The sequence below is a fragment of the Musca domestica genome, unplaced genomic scaffold (genome assembly GCF_030504385.1).
Source record: "Musca domestica strain aabys unplaced genomic scaffold, Musca_domestica.polishedcontigs.V.1.1 22, whole genome shotgun sequence".
NCBI classification, from domain to species: domain Eukaryota; kingdom Metazoa; phylum Arthropoda; class Insecta; order Diptera; family Muscidae; genus Musca; species Musca domestica.
The window spans coordinates 1,831,320-1,845,812 of record NW_026712262.1 but is presented as its reverse complement, the minus strand read 5'-3'; the positions used below and the strand labels follow the sequence as shown (position 1 = coordinate 1,845,812).

Genomic DNA, 14,493 nt, shown 5'->3' with positions numbered 1-14,493 from the left:
CTTCTGAGCACTTTACTTCCTGGAAGAGATATTTGGTATTTTGACGATTTTAGGGACATTATTCACCGGAGTTCTTTTAAATTTCATACTTAGAATTCGAAATGGGTACTATAGCCTATGACAAAAAAATTGTCCATGCAGGCCTACGTCTTGGTATAGTCTTCATATAGCGGTACATCCCAATATTCGGTATTTTGATGATTTTAACGACATTATTTACCGGACTTGTTTCAAATTTATTTAGAGTTGATAATAAGAACTACAGTCCATGGTACAATGAAGAGAAGGTAGGTCAAGTTAGAAAAAATTGCAAGTATAGAGGTCTACCTGTTTGGCTTGTAATGTCAGAATAAGTATCAAAACAATAAAAAATCAAACAACTTGTTGCATTTATTTTGAATAAATAATTGAAAACCGCGATAATTGAATGAAAGGTCAACACTTCTTTTCAAAATCATGTACTATATATCTCTAAAGGATTATTTCGCTACAAAAACTCTAGATTTTGTAGATGCATACGTTGAAATAAACATTTTGAAAACACCCGAATTTGAATGTTTTCTGAACAATTTTTTTGTTTTTGAAAAGAAAACACGTACATAAACAAATAAAGATGACATATTAAGCCAAGAAAATAAAAAAAATTAAAATCATATGGTAGTTCTGCCCTACCTTGATATCATTGTACCATGCTACAGTCCATGACAAAAAATTGTCTATACAGGTTCAGGTCTTCATACAGGCCCCATATATCAGTACAATATTCACCGAAAATGTTTAAAATTTCGTATTTGAAGTTCCTGTAGCAGAAAATTGTATATGTAGGCCCAGGTCTTCATATAGCCCCAATATATCGGTACCTCCCTATATTTGGTATTTTGATGATTTTAGCTACATTATTCACCAGATTTTTTTTCAAGTTTCGTGTTTGAATATTTTAATGGTTTATGACAAAAGTTGCCTATGCAGGTCCACGTCTTTGTATAGACCCCAATATAACGTGTACATTCGGTATTTTTAAAATTTTAACAGAATTTTTAACGGATTTTATTTTTTGAAAATTTCCAAATTCGTTCCAAATGGTGGAGGGTATTTAAAGTGTGGCCCGGCCGAACCTACTGTTTTTTACTTGTTTGTATTTACAAACAAGTGTTTCCACATAATAAGAACTCAAAAAGCCAACATTTGTGCGAAAACGTAAAAAATCTTGAAATCTGAGAAATAAAAGTGGACCGATATGACTCATTATACAATCAGCCATAAGAGGGTAATACAATTTGATACGGTCAAAGCGTGCCTAGTCGAAATAACGGTTTTAGACCCTAGGTCTCTTTGGACCAAATCCGTTCTAGAACATTTAGAGTCGATCTAGCGATGTCCGTCCGCCTGTCTGTATGGCTGGCTGGTGCGCACGATAACTCTCGAAGGGAGTATATGATTTGGTCCAAACTGGGTACACCGCAATATTTTTGTCAAACCTAGATCGAGTTCGGAGATGAGCAATATCGGTCCACTCCTTCTGGTACCTCCCCCACAAAAGGCCGAAATTTTCAAAAAATATATTTTTTGCACAGAAAGAGAATGGATAATCCGATTTAGTTGTAACTTTGCAAATCCTAGTATTTCCGTCAGTGCTAGTTCAGGTGTGAAAATGGACAATATCGGTCCACTCCATCAAGTACCTCCCCCACAAATGGTCAAAATTTTGAATAATTACAACTCTCATAAAATGTGATTGTCTTCAAATTTCACACATCCCAATATTTATATTAACCCAAGGTCTGGTGTAAGGATGACCTTAATCGGCCCACTCCTTCTGGTATCACCCTCACAAATGGTCGAAATTTGCAAAAAACAAGTTAAAAAGTATCCGTCGGTATTGCCGACAGATATATACCCTCAGCCTACGTTAGATTATTTAAATATATTTTGGCTAGTATTACGATTATTCAAACGTTTGACCCTCTATGTAGCAGGTTCCGAAGAAATGGGTCAATATTGTCCATTTCGTATTTTATGCCAAATCATAAAAACAGATAAAATTATTGAAAATTGTGACACTATGTGGGTGAGGTGCCAGAAGGGCTTCGAAGATATATACAAATCTTGTGTTAGCAAAAATTTTGTATGTTTGAAATTTGCAGAGATGCTTATTTCGCTTTATTTAATCGTTTTTTTTTTTTTAAATCTTGAACCCTATGTATGGGGGAGGTACCAGAAGAAATGGTACGATCTATACCATCTTTATAACAGATCTTGTGTTGATAGAAATATTCAGATGTGCCAAGTCTAAATGAAATCGGATGTTAATTTGGCGTTTTATGAGCCACATGGGTATTCAAAATGTCGACACTTTGTGGGGGAGGTACCAGAAGGAGTGGACCGATATATTCCATGTTAACACCAGATCTTAGGTTTATAGAAATATTGGGGTGTGTGGAATTTTAAGACGTTTGGTTCCTTACATCACATTTTATATGAGTTATAATTATTCAAAATTTTGACCCTTTGTGGTGGAGGTACTTGATGGAGTGGACCGATATAGTCCATTTTCGCACCTGACCTAGCACTTACGCATATATTAAGATTCGCAAAGTTCGAGCGAAATCGGATCATCCTTTCTCTTTCTGTGCAGAAAATAATTTTTTTGCAAATTTCGGCCTTTTGTGGGGGAGGTACTTGATGGAGTGATCCGATATTGTCCATTTTTGCACCTGACCTTGCGCTGTTACAAATATTAGGATTTGCAAAGATGGGGCAAAATCGGATCATCCTTTCTCTTTCTGTGCAGAAAATATATATATTTTTTTGGAAAATTTCGACCTTTTGTGGGGGAGGTACCAGAAGGAGTGGACCGATGTATTCCATCTTCACACCAGATATTACGCTAATAAAATTATTGGGATGTGTGAAATTTGAAGACAATCGGACCCTTACTTCACATTTTATAAGAGTTGTTATTATTCAAAATTTTGACCCTTTGTGGGGGAGGTACTTGATAGAGTGGACCAATATAGTCCATTTTCGCACTTGACCTAGCACTGACAAAAAATATTAGGATTTGCAAAGTTGGAGCAAACTCGAATCATCATTTCTCTTTCTGTGCAGAAAATATATTTTTTGAAAATTTCGACCTTTTGTGGGGGAGGTACCAGAAGGAGTAGACCGATATTGCCCATCTCCGAACTCGATTTAAGTTTGACAAAAATATTACGATGTACAAAGTTTGGACCAAATCGGGTACTCCCTTCGAGAGTTATCGTGTGCACCAGCCAGCCAGACAGACAGACAGACGGACGGACGGACATCGCTAGATCGACTCCAAATGTCCTGAAACGGAACGGGTCTAAAACCGTTATTTCGACTAGGCACGTTTCGACCGTATCAAAAGATATATATCCTCTGTAGCCATATGGCTGAGGGTATAAAAATATATATTTTTTTGCACAGAAAGGGAAGCAATAATCTAATTTTGCAAATCCTAATATTTGCGTCAGTTCTAGGTCTCGTGCCAAAATTATTAATTATTATTATATTATTGGTCCACTCCATCAAGTGCCTCTTCCACAAAGGTCACAATTTTAAATAATATTAACCCTTAAAAAATATGATGTAAGAGTCCGATTGTCTTTAAATTTCACACATCCTACTACATCGGACCATTTCTTCTGGTTCCTCCCCCACACTGGGTTCAAGATTTTGAAAAACAGAACTGTCAAAAAAGCGGTCAAATTTCACACATCCAAATATTTTTGCTAACACAAGATCTGTTGTGAGGATGATAGATATCTGCGAACCTTTTCTGCTACCACACCACAAAGGGTCACAATTTTCAATATTTTTATCTTTCATAACTTGCGGAACAAGTCAACGATTCTTCTCAACTTGCTGTACCTAAATATTTTTCTAAACCAGAAACCTGTGATAGATATGAAATTTTTGATTTCGTATAAAATTGGATATAAATGTTTGATTTTTTTTGCAATTTGGCCCATACCTGTATTTTTATCTGTATTAGATGAAGTGTGAAAAAGGAATACTACTTCGGGTGACTATATTTGGTACCTCACGGTCATTTTAACATTTTCTAAAAATTATCGGATCTCTCATGTAAAGTGAAGGAAGTTAACAAAATAATCCAAACCTGGCAATTCGCAATATTAATATCATATCTATTTAGGTCCGATACGAAATGGACAATATTGGTCCATTCCTTCGGAACCTACTCTATAAGGGCCAAAAATTTGACTAATCAGAACAGAAGTCAAAATATATTTAAATAATCAAACATTGGTTGAGGGTATAAATCTCTCGGCAAAATCGGCTGATTTTATTTAATTTTTTTTGTTTGGAACATTGATGCAAAAAAAAAATATACAGTGGAAATTGAAATTTCTTTTCTTTGATGGCTTATTGTGAAATTTGATGAAGAATATTTTTGTGTTTGACGTCATCCTTCCAAAATGAATATTTGTTGGAGATTTTTGTACAAACTCACACAAAGTTTCGCTTTAGTCCTGAAATATGTCTTAATATATAAAGGTGAGGGTACATAAACAGCTTGAAGTCTTCGCATGGTATATTTTGTGACATATCATAAAGGGATGCCAGAGCCGCACTCAAATTCTTCCGTCGTTTCCCTTTATAATCTGACATTAATATGCCAAACCATGATGCCAAGCTGCTTTTGTACCCTCGCCTTAAGATTTAGACTCTTGACGTCTTCTAGGACCTGCAGTAGAATTTCATGACGAAAGTACCTCTTTCTTCACTCTCTTGTGTGTTAAAAATATATACTAATCCCGTTTGGTTTATTTGCAATACATTTTTAAGATTTATTTGTCTAATACAGCTTCCATATTTTTGCTGGATATCAAAACATCTTTTTATTATAATTGATATAAAAACGTTTATTTTGATGTGCCAAAGGTGGTGCCCTCTCTGTTCGCCATATAAACTGTCAATACAAGATTCATTATTGTTTTATTATTGTATTTGTAGTTCATTTACTTTTTGTTTGTTTTTATCACTTTTGTTTATGGTTGATGATTCTCTGTTATTTTTTCATGAATTTAGATAAAACAAAAAAAAAAATTTGGCGAGAAATAAAAGAGCAACAAAACAAACGAAATTGAGATGAAACAGACGGAGCAGCATTGTTATTTGTTCTGCAATTGTCATTTATCAGCAAGTCAAGGGCATGGAAAGAAAAGTAAATCCCAAAATTCTAGAGTTGCCAGGGTGTGGGATAAAGTTTTTTTTTTTTTTTTTTTTTTTTTTTTTTTGTCATGTTAGGATCATATGTAAAGTGAGTTTTTCACGGATACTTTCAATTGAATTCCCCAGTATGTGGAAAATAATTAAAGTAGATTTGATCTGCTAAGGGCGGTATATCAAAATGGAATCTCGGTTTACACTTTTTAAAGAGTCCCACCAACTCTCTCTCTACTTATGTCAGATATTGTACCGCGTTATTATACCCTCCACCATACTATGGAAGGTATATTCATTTTGTCCTTCCGTTTGTAACTCATCGAACCCGTCCGTCTGTTAAAATCACGTTACAATCAAAACGAATTAAAATAGGAAGCTAACATTTTTGCACAGATCTGTCTTTAGTCTGCAGGCAGGTCAAGTTCCAAGATTGGCTATATCGGTCCACGATATCGTATGTCCCCCATATAACGGCACCTCCCGATATTCGATATTTTGATGATTTTTGCCACCTTTTTCAATGGAATTGTCTGAAAATTCACACAAGGAGTTTCTTGTGAGTACTTTACTCCCTGAAAGAGAATTGTCTATTGTTGTTATTTTTCAAAGAGTACTTCCCACCAATTCTCTCTCTCTACTCAAGTCCGATATTGTATCGTGTTATTTATGTTTGATTTATTTTTTTCAGAAACGTTTCTCTGTTCTATAATTGCCATCATTTGGCAATAAGGAATGGTATTTGAGCAGGGCGCAGAAGAATACATCTGTTGTCTGATTGTCTTAATTTAATTTTATTTATTTGTACAGGTGATTATAAAGCTTCAATGATGTAGGCATTGTTTTTCGGATGGAGAATTTGTGCAAAAGATCGGAAATGTATGCTTTTTTATCTCAAAGGAAAATAAAATAATATTGTTGTTCTACAATCCATCTTTAGTCATACAGGTATTTGCATATACGCCAGATGTTGGGGTTTCTTTGAACATAGTCAGAAAACTCTAGTCAAAAATTTTTGAAGGGAACTTCAATAAGAGGTGTTATTTTGTTATTCAAAGAAAAATTTATTTTTTGAGATAAATGGTCGGATGTTTAACAGGAAGGTGTGACGTAAATATAATATCTATTTTTTTGGAGCTAAAAACAAGTTAAAAAGTATCTGTCGATTTTGCCGACAGATGTATACCATCAGCCAATGTACGATTATTTAAAAACATTTTGAATTCTGTTATGATTTTTCAAATGTTTAACCCCTTATGGAGTAGGTTCCGAAGTAATGGGCCAATATTGGCCATTTCGTATAGGTTCTAAATATGTATGATATAAATATTGCGACGTGCCAAATTTGGACTATATGAACTAGATCTGAGTTTGATAATAATATTATGATGTACCAAGTTTGGACCAAATCGGATACTCCCTTCGAGAGTTATCGTGCACACCATCCAAACAGACAAACGGACGGACGGACTTCGCTAGATCGATTCCATGTGTCCTAAAACGGATTTGGCCCAAAGAGACCTAGGGTCTAAAATCGTTATTTCGACTAGGCACGTTTTGACCGTATCAAATGATATATACGCTCTCTAGCCATATGGCTGAGGGTGTAATAAAAGACACATGTATCGGCGTTTTGAAAGTTTACATCGCAAAGGGGATAAGTTCCCCCTCTTCCATATTTTTTTGGAATTTTTCGTTAAGATTTCTTGGATCTGATTGAGAATCAACGCCTAGACGAAACGGCTGAAGCTAGAATCTTGAAATTTTGCACAAAGGTCAGTCTTGGAGCGGAGTACTCACAACTTTTAATACCGTCCCACAATTTTGAAGGAACTTGAAAATGTTCCAAAAAATTCTGTCGAAAAATATCGCGGTTATATGGTGGCTATATGATGAATTGAACCTGCGCACGCCATTTTCATACCCTACACCACATAATGGTAAGGATATTATGGCTTTGTGCATTTGTTTGTAACCGGAAGATGGAAGCGAGAAAGACCCATAGTTACTTATGAGGATGCTCATTGAATCACTTTCTGAGTCGATTTATGCATGTCAGTCAGTCCGTCGTATTTATTATCCGATCGAGATGAAGTTTTGCAAACAATATTTTTTTGACCCAAGGACGAACCCTATTGGAATTGGTGATAATCGAATCAGATTTAGATATAGCTCCAAAATATCTTCAACAGATTTCAGGTTAATTTTGCACAAAATGGCCAATATCAGATCCAAATGATGATGGATGATTCCACCGAATTCAGTCTAGAAGCAAGTACATGAAATTTGGAAAAAATCATTTCAAATATAGCTATAGCACCCATATATATATGTATATATATATATATATATATATATATATATATATATATATATATATATATATATATATATATATATATATATATATATATATATATATGATATCGGATATCGGACAATGATATATATGGGAGCTATATCCTAATCTGAACCGATCAGATTAGGAGGTATTTTCGAGCAGTATCTGATGTACGGTACCAAATATCATTCTTCTGGAGTGCAGATTACGCACGTGAGAGGCCTTAAACCCCAAATCGGATGAAACATATATATATATATATATATATATATATATATATATATATATATATATATATATATATATATATATATATATATATATATATATATATATATATATATATATATATATATATATATATGTTTCATCCGATTTGGGGTTTAAGGCCTCTCACGTGCGTAATCTGCACTCCAGAAGAATGATATTTGGTACCGTACATCAGATACTGCTCGAAAATACCTCCTAATCTGATCGGTTCAGATTAGGATATAGCTCCCATATATATCATTGTCCGATATCAGGTTTATTGTGCAACAAATGGATAATATTAGCATAAATGGATTGAATTCAAATTTGGTGTAAATCGGTTCAGATATAGCTACAGCTCCCATATATATGTTTTATCCGATATGGGGACAATAATGATCTTTGGTACCAGATATCAGATACAGCTCTGAAATAAGTGTATTAAATGTTGTCAAGATCGGTTCAGATTTGGATATAGATCCCATACATATTGTCAACCGATTTCGGATTAATTGTGCACCAAATAGCCAATATCAGCCCCGATTACCCGAATTTTGGCCTATTCGACCGAATTATGTCTAAAAGTAAGTACATGTAATTTGGAGAAAATCGGTTCAGATATAGCTATAGCTCCCATATATATGTTTCATCTGATTTGGTGTTAAAGTCCCTCACCTTCGTAATATGCATTCGACAACAATGATATTTGTACCGGATATTTTTGGAGCTTAGAAATACCAAATGTTATCGAGATCGGCTAAAATTGGTATATTGCTCCCATATATACCCTTAATCCGATTTCAGGGTTATTGTGCAAATAATGGCTAATATCAGCCCAAATGGACTGAGTTTCGGGACGTTCGTTTGTGGAACTGGGCTCCGATTTATATTTTTTAATATAATCCTTCTCGAAGTGATATTCAGAATTGGATGTGTCTTCCCTATATTAGTTCTCTCTGAAATCAAACTACAAACTATGTACTATACAGGTTGAGATAAAAAAAAACTGCGGCAAAGTCAAACGCCATAATTTTTACATTTTTTTTTTTAAATTATTGAATGAAAGCAAAAAATGTCGGAAATAGCATCAAATTTTAGAATAAGTTTAGATTTGTTCGAATTGGTCATCTTTGGCACGAATTATGGCCTTCAAACGGCCAATCAACCCGTCACACTCTACCCGAATGTTGCTCTGCGGTATTCCCGGCGAAGCGCTTGCTTGAGGTGATCGACACTTTGGTGTTTTTAGTGCCAACCTTGCTTTCCAAAATACTCCAGATACAACAGTCCAACGGATTGGTATACGTAGATTTTGGTTGTCATTGTCCACTGGAAATGAATCCTGTTGGAATGTCCAAGGTCTGCGGCCAAAATGTTTGTTCTGGCGACCAACCGAAGGTGCAAATTTTCAGCTGACCTCTTTGGCAAGTAAACAACACGATAATTTTGTTTGTTTACAAATGGCTGGACCACGAATGTTTTCTCATCGGAGAAAACCAAATACGGCAGTTCACCACGTTCGGCCAAGCGATGCAATTCCTTAGCTCTTTTGAGTCTATTTTCTATCTGTTGCGGTGTAAGTTATTGCACTTTTTGGAATTTCAATGACTTTACCCTGAGCTCATTTTTTAATATTTGTCGAAAGGAATATTGCGATATGTTCAGCTCACCAGCCATTTTTCGGCCACAGCGACGCGGGTTTCGATAAAGTCGCTTCTTTATTTTTCGAACCATTTCTGCTGATATTGCTGGTTTCTTCCGTCTACTTCCATGACGTCAGGCTACGCTACCAGTATCATGGTAACCAGCGATGGTACGATACACAGAAGAGTGTATCGAGTGCAATTCTTGAGAATAATGTCCCTAAAATCATCAAACTACCCAATATCGTGCGTATCGTTATATGGGATATACGAAGACGAATATCGAGGGGTACCGTTATACAGTTTGAAATTAAGATCTGTATCGATAATGAAAAATGAGACATCCGCCACTAATTCGATGGATGTCTGTTTTAATTCTACACTGATCTAAAACAATGGAATTATTTATTTAAAAGAAACAGAAAACGGAAAACAACAACCATTGAAAACGTTCTAAATAAATAGATACAAAATGTAACAGATATTGACGGGGACAGAACACCGACGCAGAGATACGAGGCGAGTTGAGTAGACACTGTCACACTTACGCCAACATGTAGGAGCATACCTACACACGTAATATTTGCACATCCAACACAACATGCGACGACACTCATTCCCAATACCCAATATAAGCTGGGGTCGCTTCCCCGATATTCAATAAGTTGTTGTTGCTGTTTTTCTTTGGGTGTTGATTTTCGATTTCATGATAATCGAGATATCTGCCGATACTCATCAATGGACAATCGCGCACTGAGGAATACAATTTCCTTGTACAACAAAAATTACTTAAATGTGCAACATGACAGATGCCGGGCATGGGATGCGTTGCGTAAACAATAATTGAAAATCGTGTGTTGCAAGTATTGACTGGTGGTCGTTGTCGTTGTTGTTGCGTTTAATAAAGATAAGGATGTATATGAATGATGAGCTGAGGTGGAGACAGAGACAGAGACAGAGAGAGAGTGAGAGATTGTAGTTTATATTTCACGCAATCTCCTGTCGTCGTCGTCGTTGCTATCAATTGATAAATATTTGCCAACTCTGTCCGTAACACGAATGTGACAGCATCGGAATCTCTAAAGTCAACAAAAGATTATTTAGATGATGTCTCCCGAGTGTGAGTGTGTGATTTCATTATTGTTTTCCAATATTTGTGAAATGTGACACGAACACTTTCCAATCGTATTGAAAGCAGCAATGTTTGGAGTTTCATTATCAATTTTAAATCAGAATCACAGCTCGGGGATCGCTCAAAGATTAAAATATGAAGATCGCTTAACAGAGACATCCAGGAAAACTGCAAGAGACTGCAACTGCAAGAGAGATGCAAGAGTCGAATAACCCATTACAAGGTAATGTAAACAAACTACTTTCTACTTTACCTGTAGGTAAAAATAATGGGATATTCCCTAAATAAAATTGCAAAGCAAACGAACTTAGTTTTTCCTTACCAAGTATTGTGTAACGTCAGCACAGAGTGTGCATATCCAACTACTTAGCCCAGGGTGGTCTGAAATTTGGTGTCGTCAAAGGAATTAAACATAATAACATGCGATGACTTGTTGATGTTAATATTGGAATACAGGATTGTTTCTGACATAAGGATAAATGTTTTTAGTTTGATTGAGATTAATTTTGTCCCATAATTCAAACATTGTCAACCTAAAGTCGTTTAGTGTTTTACGAAAAAGTCAGGGTACTACAAGTTCATGAAAAGTACTAAATAGTACTATATTTGGTACAATTTGGTATTGTGTATCTGATGTAATTCTACCTGCGATATACTCCTTCTGAGATTTTAGTTCCTGTAGTCGGATGAGCTTACCCTACGCGGTTTTTACTCATTATTTGGTAGGGTAAAATAAAAAAAAAAAATAATTTGGAATTTCTGCTCCTTGTTTCGTGCCACTTGGTTTAGTTGGAAATTTGTGAAAAGTTTAATTTTATAAAAAAAACTTAAATCCACCCAAAACCTTATTTCTATGATAAGTTTCGGTAATTATCTTTTTTAAAGATTCCAATTAATATTGTGGTGTCAAAGCTATAATTCATCAATTAATTATTTAATTTTATTTAAATTTTATTTAATTTAATCAATCACTCATGAACTTCATGTTGGACGCCAGTTACATATATAGTAATGTAGTAAGGTAGGAAAAACTTATTATGAACCGAGACCATTTGGTTATAACATATTTTATAGATTTCGGCAATTCGCTTTTAAAAAAGGTTTTTTTTTCTCGTGTGGGATTTAATGCCACTAATTGGGCCAAGGTTTCTAACCTCTACGTTCTATATCAAATTGAGAGCTACAAGAAAAAAGGTTAAATCTTACAGAAAAACATTAAATTTATCAAGAACCTCGCGTTGGGCGCCAAATATAAGGATAAGAAAACTGTGAGCATGAAATTGAGATGCTAATCAAGCAAAAATTCAAACTAAATCACTCATAAACCTCACCTTGGGCGCCATTTGCATATGTAAGAACCTCATAGTTTAAGTCTTTACTATAAGTCGAGCAGATTTTACTTTGGTAATTATTTATTTTATAGTTTTCGGTAGTTCTCTTTAAGAAATTCTATCATCTTTCTCTTATGTGGTACTTCGCGTTCTTGTGGCCATATGACACACAAAAATTCATAATAATTCCACTTCACGTAAAAGCTGTAAATGTTACTAAATCCAGGTATTATTCAATAAAAATTGCAAGTAAATCTCTGGTGAACCTGTCGTTGGGTGCCGCATACTTTTGTAAGAACCCCATATTTTAAACGTTGATTATAAATTAAGTTTATTTGACTTTTTTTTTGATAAATTTTCCTGATTTGCTTTAAAAAATATTTCGCTAGTGTGAAATAGAAAATCCCCTGTTGGGCGCCACTTAATTTGGCTGATTATATAACGCATACTATACATAAACAAGAAGAAATAATTTTAGAAAATTGAAAAAATTAAACCTACGAAATGCAATTTCTATTTAATCAAAAATGGAACGAAATGTAAATTTCATCTTGGGCGCCATTTTTATACACTCAGACATATGGCTAGAGAGGGTATATATCATTTGATAAGGTCAAAACGTGCCTAGTCGAAATAACGGGTTTAGACCCTAGGTCTGGGGCAAATCCGTTTCTGGACATTTGGAGTCGATCTAGCGATGTCCGTTCGTCTGTCTGGCTGGGGCGCACTATAACTCTCGAAGGGAGTATACGATTTGGTCCAAACTTGGACTTTTTTTTTTCAGACTTAGATCGAGTTCGGAGATGGGCAATATTGGTTCACTCCGACTGGTACCTCTCCCACAAAAGATCGAAATTTTCAAAAAAATATATTTTCTGCACAGAAAGAGTAACGATAATCCGATTTTGCTCCAACTATGCAAATCCTTATATTTGCGTCAGTTCTAGGTCAGCTGCAATAATAAATAATATCGGCCCACTCGATCAAGTGCCTCCTCCATAAAGGGAACAATTTTGAATAACTGTAACTCTTATAAAATGTGATGCAAGAATCCGATTGTCTTAAAATTTCACACATCCCAATATTTTTATAAACCTACGATCTGGTGTTCAAATGTATCGGCCCACTCCTTCTGGTATTTTGAATATCCATTAAGCTCATAAAACGTGAAATTAACATACGATTCCATTTAGACTGGGCACGTTTATAAAACTCGAAATAAGCACCGGGTTCTCTTTATATTTTACACATCCCATTATTTCTAGTATCACAAGATCTGTTGTGACTTCGGTCCACTCATTCTGGTACATCCCCCACAAAGGCTCAAAATTGTGAATACCCATAATAAGTTCGATACGAAATAGACAATATTAGCCCATTCCCTCGGAAAATAATCCATAGAGGGTCATCAATATATATATATATATATATATATATATATATATATATATATATATATATATATATATATATATAGACTTATATATATATATATATATATATATATATAAGTCTATATATATATATATATATAAGTCTATCGGCAAAACCGATTGATACTTTTTAACTTGATTTTTATTTCGGCACACACTCGTCGTTTGAATTTCTTGGGCGTAGTTCATTAATGATCTGTTTTTGTATAACGATTATAATGCGAACTTGTAAGAAAAAACTCTCACTTCTTGCTTGATTTTGAAATATTTGATTTTTATATAATTTAACTCTTTAGAATAAATTTTCATATTATCGTAGAGAAACATCCCCTACTTATTTTTAACAATTCCAGACGCAAATCTAAACACAATTTCCTGTTTTGCATTTTTCTCAAAACAGACAAATGATGTGGGGAATTATTCTGGCATGGCAACGACGTAATTATGATAACATCTTTGATAGCTTAAAATCACTAATGTTAAATGTGTTTTGAAGAGCGATTTTCAACTTCATACACTGAGATCTTGAACATCGAGAAATGTTGATGCTAATTTCATTTTTAATGATGTTTATTTGTTTTTTTTTTCGCTGCGTAAATATACCTCTTCATTTTATATCTATTGACAAATTATTTTGTGGGAACAGTGGTTCAAAATACACAATTTTTCAAGTTTTTAAAAATTCATACTTGTCTGCAAAAATATGGTAATCATATGAGTCATGTTCCGGAACATACCCTCTGCATTATATATAGACCGGTAAGGAAAAAGTATTCATCAAATACATAGCAAAATAACTTAATTTTATCTTACCAAGTAATGAATAACGAGCGCACAGAGTGAGGACGTACTACTGAACAATCTAAGGTCGTAACATCAAATCTCTGCGCCAGCAAAAAAAAAAAAAGAAACAAAAAAAACGAGTTAAAAAGTATGACCTAGCACTGATGCAAATATTAGGATTTACAAAGTTTGGACAAAATCGGACGATCCTTTCTCTTTCTATGAAGAAAAATATTTTCTTTGAAAATTTTGACCTTTGTGAGAAGGTACTAGAAGGAGTGGATCGATATTGTTTATCGCCGAACTAGATCTAAATTTGACAATATTATTTCAATGTACCAACTTTGGACAAAATCGAATACCCCCTTCG

General features: G+C 34.6%; 1 protein-coding gene across 2 annotated transcripts in view; it reads left to right on the top strand.

Annotated features, from left to right (window-relative positions):
* LOC101900992 (uncharacterized) overlaps nucleotides 1–14,493 on the top strand; it is a 30,128-nt gene that overhangs the window by 438 nt on the left and 15,197 nt on the right. The gene's annotated exons all lie outside the window — the stretch shown is intronic.